Genomic DNA, 11,396 nt, shown 5'->3' with positions numbered 1-11,396 from the left:
TTAGATAGTCGCAAAATCAATGCTTTATAAATTTCAAGGCTTTACTAATTTCCAATTTTTAACAAGGAGGAATGTAACGTAAGGTTAATTATTGCATTATTTCAATTATTAAAAATTAAGAAACGATTCCATCAGCCTTGAACATCAAAGAAGACAAGTAAATGCCAGTAACGAAGATGTCGATTCTGAATTATATAATTATTTATCAGTTTATTAGAAGTGTCTCCAGATATTTGTTTCACTTCATTGGATGTGTTTAAATGTCGATAAAGTAAAAACAGTGAGGTGTCACTTTTTCTACGTGTGGATTGGTATTAAGGTTATCTGACGAAGCTGCTGTTTCCTCAGGAACACGGATATCACGGTAAACCATCGTCCGTAAATAAATGTATCTTACTTGTGACTACGGATTCAATGTCGTTAACGTAAGGTCGGAATAAAAGAGGTCCGATGATACTTCCCTGGGGAACACCTTATAGTAACTACTACTGCATTTGAGCTAACTCAAATATGTGGAAAAGCTACCCAATAGTTAAGATTTATTAGGAGTGTATTGTCAATTTTATTCAATACATAAATTTCATAGCATGAACATAATCAAGCCAAGGTTCATTGATTTCAGTGACAGCTAATCAAGAGTTATTGATGGAATATCAGCATGATTTGTAAAGTGCAGTTCCTGTGAGGCACAATTTGCGCTTTATGTTCGTGATATTTTAAAATTTGGGAGAAAGTAATGTTAGAGTGGATGCGGTTTTCAAGACTTAAAAAAAGCCTTCGACAAAGTGCGTCAAAGACTAAAATATCCCAAGCTAGAAACCTTTGACATACAGGCAGATAAATATATCCTATGGTGGATTAAAGCTTTTTAAATTGTGTGATACCCCGCCACACGCCCTTGCGGCGGCTTGCGGGGTATTAAGTAGATGTAGATGTAGAATTTGTCGCGAATGATGCGCGGGCTAATAGGCTTTCGAAAGTTAGGCCTTGTTTAGGATACTCATGAAAATAGAACGCAAGCAGCGTAGGGGAGCTAGATTTGTGAAACGTTGTTATCATAAACTGAATGCCGAATTAAGATTATTGGAGACACTAAGGTCGGGAATCACTCACGAAGGAAATATTACAGAATAAATCTCTTGCATGAATAGGAGGCTAGTCTCTTTGGCGATAGTTTCGAATATGTATGAGTGATTATGTGGGAGTTATCATAGTGTTAGTATTAGAGAGATACATGTTTGTGTATAGAAAATCAAGATGCTATTTTTTTACAAACGATAAGGGATAGAATGACTGTATCCTATTACAAGGCAAAGGAAAGAAGGAAAACGGATATTTCTTTTTCCATTCTAAGTATTCTAGTATGTTTTCATAACATTAAACAATATTTATCAATTGCCATCTCAATAGCAGTTTCTCTTTCAGCTTTCATAAGTATATCTCAACCCCAGCCACGTGCCCTAGGGGTGCCTTGCAGGGTTTAAAGTGACGGTTTAAGTATCCTCACCCACCCTATACGTAAACGAGCATTTGAATCTGTCAGTGACATCGTCCCACTCTCTCTTTTTCATACCTAAATCTACAAAATACCCCGCAAGGGCGTGTAGCGGGGGGTGGTAGGTCGCCACCCTAAAATAAAACCACATTGCAAGCCAAATCATGTCACCTCGACACAAATATGAGTTTGTTCATGCACTCGACAACCATTGCTCAATATCAGGATACGTAAATTTAAATCATGCTGTAGGACTATTAAAAAAATGGGTCTAATAAATAAAAAGAATAACATGGTGGAATAAACATGCAAGATACCGGCAAATATATACACTAAAAATTTTAATTATTTTCCTATTTCTGTCATGTCTATTATTATCTCTAATGGTTCGAGGAAAAAACGATATTTTAAATCGGTCCTTTCTACAATAAATCTTCCTCATTCTACGAGTATGTTGGCCATCTGATCTGCGATAGTGAGTGGAGGCCTGTAATCTGTCTTTTACTTACAACTTGCCTCAAATTTACGCTGTAAATGTAACCGGTATTTAAGCCAACGGTCTACAAGTGGCTCCCATCCTAATTTTTCCAACAATGTCGTGACACTGCTATCGTATTCATAACAACTTATCACAAACCTAGCTGTTCCTCGCTGCACTCGATCCAGTTCCAAAATTAAGTCTACTTGATGAGGAGCCCATGCACTCGCGGAGTATACTCATCAAGGTGAGGTCAAACTAACGTGAAATAACCAAGTCAAAGTCCGATAACTATCGTCCTATCCACCGGTATACAGGGTCGCACCCAAAAGTGGTAGGACTGATTTTCTCTGGCGCGAACGAAGCGGTGGAGGGGGGTCTGCCTGGCAGGGTAAGGTGGACGGGGCTCTTAGCAACAGACCAACACCCACCTCAGTCACCTGCGGGCTGTCGTTGAGTGAGGACACCGTTTCGGTTTTTAGTGAAGCAAGTTTTTTGTCCGCGTCGAAAAACAAAATGAATCTGAATTTAGAGCAACGTTTTTCCGTGAGGTTTTGTGCGAAACTCGGGAAGACGGACACTGAGACCCTCGATATGATCAAGCAGGCTTATGGGAACACTGCCTCAAGCCGTTCCACAGTATTTGAGTGGCGCAAGTTGTTTAAAGAGGGTACGGAGCTCGTTTAAGATGACAATCGCTCCGGACGGCCGTCGACGGCAAGAACCGACACGAATGTGGACAGAGTGAGGACACTGCTGAACACAGACCGACGCTTAACCAGTGAAGAAATTGCAGACCAGTTGGTTCCGTCTACATCCAACGTCCAACGCATTATTTCACAGGATTTGGCCATGCGCAAAGTGTGCGCCAAGATGGTGCCGAAAATTCTGCCATGGCGCGCTCGTCGACAGACAGCTCCTGGCCAAATACGGCGTTGCCACGTCGCCGCACCCGCTCTATTCTCCCGATCTGGCCTCACCGGGCTTCTTCTTCTTACCACTGATGAAAAGACAGCTCAAGGGATGACGTTTTGACTCGATAAAGGCCATTCAAGAGGCTTCGACGAGGGTCATCAATGGCATCCCCAAAGAAAATTTCCAGCGGGCGTACGGGGAATGAGAGCAACGTTATACTAAGTGTGTAGCAGTTCAAGGAGCATACTTTGAAGATTATTAAGTCGATGTAAGTATATCGTCAATAAAATTCTTGTTAAAAAAATCAGTCCTACCACTTTTGGGTGCGACCCTGTATATCGAAACAGTAAGTCCTTCGGCGAAAGAGGCAAACTCGAGTGTTCTTTACCGTTCTTCGACATCGATATAAACCCCGCGATCCACCAGTAATGGTAGGGGGTGCAAGCACCACGTGGGAAGGGTAGGTGATTAGGAAGGACATGGGAGAGGAAGGGAAAAGGGAACCAGTATTTGCTAAAAACTATCAAATAACGTGCAATTTTTTATAAATGCTGCAGGAAGACTTAATTCAAAACAACTGTTAATTCACATAATAAATTAGTTATTTGCTATACGAAAAAGGGAATAAAAATGAACTAAAATCATTTATACGACATGCCTCCATCATAACAAGACAGCTCATGGAAAATACCTGCAATACGTATCATTTCGTAATCTTAGGCCGTAAATATACATGGAGAAGGGAACAGTCTCAAATATCTTTATGCTGTACATGCGTGGTTTATAGCTAGGGAGTGTGACACACCACTGCACCTAACACCCCCCACCACACGCCCTTGCGGGGGCTTGCAGGGTAATATGTAGATGTAGATTTAAGTCATTCGGGGGATATTAAAAATATGGGCTCATTTAAAAATCCATGCAGGACTTTTACGCACTACCAGTAATAATTACCCCATTCGCTTCTACAGCCATTATTATTTTGATCTCATCTACATCTAAATCATACCCGCAAGCCACCGCAAGGGTGTGTGGCGGGGACTGTTAGGTCACCAGTCATTAATGCAAAATTGCAGTCTTGTCACCTCTACACAAATATTAGTTTGATCATGCACTAGCAAAAAGTAAGTCAAACGAAAGAAAGTACTGACATGCCAACAATATTCAATATCAGGATACTTATGTCCAAATCGTGCCGTAGAATTGTTAAAAAGATTGATCAATTTAAAAAATATAACATTCAGGAAAGAACATGCATCTCTAATGGCACGAGGAAAACACGAAATTATAAATATATCTGTTCCACTATTCATAAATCCCTATTTTCGCATATATGTTCTGCCATAGCAAGTCGCGGGTAACTATGTTTAATGCTATCAAGACGGTTATTTGCGGTTGCCGTATCTATCTATCTACTTGATACCCCGCAAGCCGCCGCAAGGGCGTGTGGCGGGGGGTGCTAGGTCACCACCCGCAATTCAACAGGGAATAGGCCAAACTGAGATAGAGGGTTTTTTGTGATATTTTGGGAATTATTTGGCACCGAATTCATGCTCTAGATTCGACTACCAGAATAAAATTAACATCAAAATGGAAGTTCACAATAACAGGTAGATTGGAGCATTAGTTCTTCCCTCGCAAGGGACGCAATTATAGCCAAATTCGCGGCCCCTTGTCTACATAATAGCCCCATGTTGCATCCTATGGCATATTGTTTAGCTTCAGGTGTCACTCTCCATCTACTTTGTCGAAGATAAGTTAGCTAAATTAGCTATATCTACGTCTACTCAATACCCCGCAAGCCGCCGCTAAGGAGTGTGGCAGGGGTTGTTAGGACTCCACCCGTAATTAAGAAAGAAAAAAAACCGCAATCAAAAGCCACAAATGTATACAATCCACAAACAAAATATACCATACGTTCATGCAAGAACACTTACACCCCGCACACATGCAAACACTCAAACTACCAACTAACATACACATGCACCTACAAATACACCTAATATCCTTGCAATTCCGACTTGTAAATTGAATGTTTTTAATATTTCTAAAGTGACTTTGGTTTTTTACTATTATTATTTCCGATTGCTCTGGGAAAGATTGACTGTTTGGATCTATCTGTACTGGGATCTATCGCCCCTATTTTATCTTAGTCCTGACTATCAGAAACCAATTTTTAATAACTTCGGTATCCTGAAATATGTCATCATTTTTTATAGATATATATAGGCCTTTTTTTAGAGTAGGCATTCACTCTCTAGTAATCAGAATGTACCTAGAACAATCAGAAACAGAAACTTTTCATTGATGTCTTCGTGGTATTGGGGAATTTTTTTATCGGGGCGCATTTTGTTTAGAGTTTCCGTTTTTCTAATTTTTGAGGAATGCAGATTTAATACAGAATTTCTTTTTGGTCAAATACAAGTATGTCGTGAAACAGTGATGCCTTTTTTTTTAAATTCTCCCGGGTAGAAGGCAACCAACAATTTTTTCTTTTCCCAGTAAAAAGTCCAACGGCCACAAAGTGAAGACATTAGCCAGATCATCCAGGCTTTCACGGGACCATGGAATACTACTCCGGTGACTACGCGGAATGGCGCGAAATCCTATCCTCCTCCGGCCCCCATGCGGCGCGGGGGGCGCCGCAGCTGTCTTCCCTCCCCCCCCCACCACACCCCCCGTGCTCCCCCCCCCCGCGGGTGCGATGTTGCCGGGATCGCCCGAGGCACGCACGCCTTCCCCTCCCGAGGAACCTGCCCCCTCGCCCATTTGCGAAGATCGGCCTCCCCCTCCCTCCAGCCTTCCTCTCTCTCTCTCTCTCTTTTGTCAGAGGGGTGGCCTCACCCTCCCGCCCCACCCCCCAGCCCCTTCCCCGGGGCCCCCTCCCGGGGCGAGAGGAGTAAGCGGCGGAAAAACAGCGGGGGCGGGGGGAAGAGAGGAGGGACAGCCAGGGTTGCCAACAACCCCGGCGCACTGGGGAAGGGGGAGGGGGGAGCGATCGAGCAGCACTCTCGGCGTCCGTCTCACTCGATCGGCGCGAAAAGAAAGAGGGGGCGAAGAAGTGAGCAGCGCAGGATGATGGGCCCGGGCCCCAAATCTGGCCCGACGACGAACTCCCATAGTCATGCATTTCGCTCATGTCTAGGGGAGCACCGTCCGATTTGGACGCGCGCGTTGAATGCGACTGTTCAAATAGCTCCTCCGCTCCGACGTCGACTCTCGCGGGAAACGCGATTACGCATTCGGAATACTATGAGAAATATTCCCATTGAACACACCTGTTAGGATGGTGCAGCAGGGCGCGAGGAATCTCCTCGTTACACAGAGGAAATTACAATTTTAAATTATTACTTAGGTGGATCAGACCACGAAGATAAAATAAGGGAGATAGATTCCACCACTGATAGATACAGATGCTCATTCTTTCCCCGAATATTCAGAAATCATAATACCAAGGAACCGAAGTCACTTTCGAAATATTAAAAACATTGAATTAACAAATCGGAACAAAATGAAAGTGGGGTGTAAGTGTTCTTGCATGAATTTACTTAAGCACTTCAAAGCTGTTAGGTATACTTTCAGGTGCATGTGTATGTAAGATGTAGATTGAGTGTTTGCATGTGTGTGGGGTGTAAGTGTTCGTGCATGAATGCATGCCATGAATGTATGTGGATATATGATTTTGGGGTTATTGCATGCGGTTTTTTTTCTTTTTCTTTTCTAAATTACGGGTGGTGTCCTAACACCCCCCGCCACACGCCCCTGCGGCGGCTTGCGGGGTATTAAGTAAATGTAGATAATTGGGCCAAATTATACATCTATATGTACAAACTAAGCCGCAAGGGTTTTTAAGCAGGGGGTACTAGATCACCAACCATTGCAACTCAGCTCCACTACTTGCACAGAGGTCTCTACGTGTACCGCTGGCACCTCGATGGGAGGGTGATCGTGCACCTTCCATGCTCATTTTGGCAGTTTGGATCAATTGGACAAAATGAGACAAGTATCTTCCCACGGGTGGCACTCAAAACAACAATATCGAACCCAGGTGCCCGGAAAAATCAAATTACCGTTGGGCCCATGTAACGTAAAAGAGCAGAGGTTTTTTGCCTCCTTATTACATGATTTGGGCGTTACGACAACTGAGGACATATTCAGGGGAAAACACATCCGCGAGATTTGTGGAATAGCAAATAAAAACTTAACATTCATGAAAAGGATACTTTTAAAATATAATGAAAAATTAAAAGCTATTTTAATTTAGTTACGATATGCACCGCACCTCTGAGAACTGTGTAATTTTACCAGGCACATACGCAGGTCGCGAATAGATAAAGTCACATACGCAGGGGTCACTAATATAATAACTAAAAATGAGGAAATTGCCTTTGACGCTATCCTATGGATGCCGTATGTTACTTATATATTTTAGATTTTGAGCCATTATTGCTATTTTCTGTTTGCGGTTAGTTAGGCAATTTTTCCCCTCAAATGCCCCTTGCGGCACAATCTTCTACTTCCGTGAGATACCGTGCCAGCCACCGTCTGGGTACATGGCATGGGTTGAGATAACACAAGACATTTGTAATTTCATGTAAATGGGGAGGAAAGGTATTTGTCAGTGGATTTATCTCACGGTTAGGAATCTACATCTACTCAATACCCCGCAAGGGTGTGTGGCGGGGGATGTTCAGTCACCACCCGTAAAAGGGAACAAAACCACTTGCAAAATCTACATCTACTTAATACCCCGCAAGCCGCCGCAAGGGCGTGCGGCGGGGGGTGTTAGGACACCACTCGTAATTTAGAAAGAAAAAAACCGCATGCAAAAGCCAAAAAGTTATACTATCCATATGATCTACCAGCTAGGACTACTACCAGCTAACATACACATGCACCTACAATTATACCTAATATCTTTGCAATATTTAATATAATTCCGACTTGCAAATTGAATGTTTTTAATATTTCTAAAGTGACTTCGGTTCTTTACTATTATGATTTCTGAATGTTCGGGGAAAGAATAAGTATTTGTATCTATCAGTAGTGGAATCTATCTCCCTTATTTTATCTTCGTGGTCAGATCCACCTAAGTAGTGTGGGGCCATCCATGCAAACATGTACCAACTGCGGCGCATACTTTCATGCAGAAATCCTCTTAACTCAAAGTATTCCAATACATGCACTATCAAATTACAAACAAATGCACCTTAGGATGCAGTAAAAAAATCATCCAATAAAGTGCGAGCTAGAATTTGAAAAGTTAGAAGGTGTAATTTCACCATATGATCTACCATAATAAGTGGGGGCCTCTAATATCTCCTTAAATATGTCACACACGAGGCATTGTTTAAATGGGCGCATGCGCCTCGATTTATTATTTTATACGTAGGGCGCATAACTGCTGCACCAGGTTAATTCTTCCATGGAGCACACGAAACGGACGAGCCTCCTTTTCCAATTCGAGGCTTTCGCCGGGACCACGAGGTAGCGAGGGGTGGTGGCGGAAGGACCCTTCAGCAGAGAGCGTCGTGTCGCGGCGGGTGTGGCTGCCCTGTCCGTGGATGCATTCTTTCGGTGGGGGGGGGGGAGTGCAAGAGCGGGTGGGTACGGGGCGGGAAAGGAGAGTGTTGGGGGGGGGGGGCGCAGGAGGAAAGAAGAATGCTTGTTCGCGTCGAGTCGAATTTTGGCGATTGATGGCCCTCTGGCGATTGGCTGCGAGAGATAAAAGAAAGAGAGGAGGGGAGGGAGGCAAGGGTCGCCCTCACCCCCCGTCCCTTCCCCCTCCCCTCTCCCCACAGCGCCGCCGAACCGCGCGAAAGAGACTTCTTTTATTTTCGAAGACACGGCGAGTGAGTGTGTGCGAGTGGAATCCTCGCTATTGCTTCTTCCCATTGCCAACTCGAGGAGGTACGATGTGGGGCCGACGAGGGCGCTTCTTCTTCCCCAATGCAAGTCGAGTGTCCCTCCTTGACGCCCACACCACCACCCCCCCTCTCTCTCTCTCTCCCGTCCCGTTATTTCTCCAATTCCCCCCCATAAACTTCGCCCCGACCCCACAACTACTACTCTGCGCTCATGTCCTCCCAAAGTGGACGCCAACTCACGTCTCCTGCTAATGGAACACTCACAAACGGGAATTTTTGCTGCTGATCCCTTGCACTTTCTCGTCCCTATGGCAGTATGAAATATTTTAATTTTTCTGCATTTTTAATTCTACATCTACATAATACCTCGGAAGCTACCGCAGGGGTGTTTGGTGACGGGGGGTGTTAGGACATGCTTTTTTAAATTAGACGCATGCAAATATGCGTTTTGTATATTTGCATGAGTTTGTCGAGTGCATGTACAAACTAATATTTGTCTCGAAGTGAAATGGTTTGGTTTTGAATGTGGTTTGATTATATTTTACAGATGGTGAACTAGCACCCCCCGCCACACGCCCTTCCGGCGTCTTGCGAAGTTATGTGTAGATGAAATACCTATACTATCAACTATTATATACACGCACCCACAAATGTAGTAAGAATATATCCAACAACTTGGTAAATTAGAATGGAAAAGTAAAAAGGGTAAATTCTTCTATAACATGGGCATGTAGCTAATTGTCTCTGACCCGAAAGACACAAGTAGGGAATGCGACACACAATGCAATTACAATGTCCTGAAAAATACATATGTAAAAATAATGAAGATTATGTAATTAAATTGTTCATGCGCTGCAATATCTAAGTTCAATATTATTATTATTATCACCGGTAATCTACCGGTTAAGGCAGGTTTTGATGGACACAAAGCTTCCAAACGGTGCTGCGAAATTTCACTCGTCCCTTTTTACAGAACACAACCCGACATCCAGCTTTGCAATAGGCTCTTCTTAAATCCAACAAAATCCATATTCTATTCCTACCCCTTCCTCGCGTGCCTAATATTCTCCCCCATCACAGTCTTCAACATCCCATTGCCAGTCAGAATGCCCTACATCCGTCTTCACTGGCTCTTTTTGATTTCCTCCAACAATCCCATCTCCTCCCCAGGACTCTCATTTGTTTCCCGGAACATTCGCCATTAGATATTCTGACTGATTGTGCTTGATGTGTCTTTAAAGGGGTGGTGGGGAAATGTGATGAGAAACTAAAAGAGAGGTAATACGAGGGTCATCCGGAAAGTAGTACCCGTTCGTGAAATAAAGACACAAAGGTAAATATTAACAAACATAAAAAATTTTATTTGAAAGAGGATACTTTAAACTACTTCTCAACATAATCTCCAAGCAAATTAAGGCATTTGTCATAACGTGTGACAAGTTTCTGTATTCCTGCTGCATAGTCCTTCGCCGCCAGCTCATTGAGATACGCGAGGGACCCATCTTGCACAAATTTTTGCATAATGCAGATGGTGTTTAACAATTTCATGAACAATTGTTCGAGAAACATTGGGAAAATGCTCACAGATGTCATCAATTGTGACGCGCCGATCGTTTCTCACGAATTCGTCAACTGAGCTCACCAGTTGGTCTGTAATGACAGACGGTCTCTCCGAACGCTCATCGTCGTGTGTGTTCCCCCTCCCCATGTTGAAGTTGCGACACCACCGCCGAACAGACGACTCGTCCATTACATTGTCTCCATACACCTCCTTTAATTGGCGATGAATATCACATGGGCGAACGTTTCTTGCATTGAGGAATTTAATCACTGCCCTCACTTCACAACTGGCGGCGTTCTCAATTTTTTTAAACATTGTAAACAATCACAGAAACAACACAGGCAATGCTAGCGTCACGCAACTTGGCTCAGAGAAGGCAGACAAGCCACTGAAGCTATCTGACCTCGTCCAGCGGCTACTCGCGTTGTCAGCACTTCATGCGGCACGAACGGGTACTACTTTCCGGATGACCCTCGTATTTCACCTCATTTGGAATATCCCGCAAGTATTTGCGATCCTTGGGAGAAATTTTGGCAAAAAGAATTAGATAGAGTCCAGAGAAAATTCGCCAGATTCGTTAAAAATTTTTATTATAAGAACATAAATGTGACAGGTTTCTTAGTGGATCTAGACTGGGAGCCACTTGAAATACGAAGAGAACAAGCGAGACTTGGACTTTTAGAAAGAGTCAGAACAAATGAGTTTAACGATTACACTAAAAGAATTATTATTTACCCTCACTACTTGGGTAGATCAGATCACAAAGATAAAATAAGGGAGATAGATTCCAGTACAGATAGATACAAATACTCATTCTTTCCCCGAACAATCAGAAATCACAATAGTGAGATACCCAAGTCACTTTAGAAACATTATAGTTTTAATAGTAAGAACTAGAGCAAATATAGAAATAGTAAAGACATTCGATTTACCAGTCAGGACAAGATTAAACTTTACATGCACATAAGATACATTCGTAGGTGCATGTGTATGTTTATTTATTTATTTAACAAAACAGCCAAAAATGGAATAAAGCCATTTAAATTGGGTGACAGGTAAAACATTTAATACACATAAAGA

Source organism: Hetaerina americana, unplaced genomic scaffold, assembly GCF_022747635.1.
Source record: "Hetaerina americana unplaced genomic scaffold, ioHetAmer1.1.p SCAF_7, whole genome shotgun sequence".
Taxonomy (NCBI): Eukaryota; Metazoa; Arthropoda; class Insecta; order Odonata; family Calopterygidae; genus Hetaerina; species Hetaerina americana.
This window is presented reverse-complemented; position numbering follows the sequence as displayed.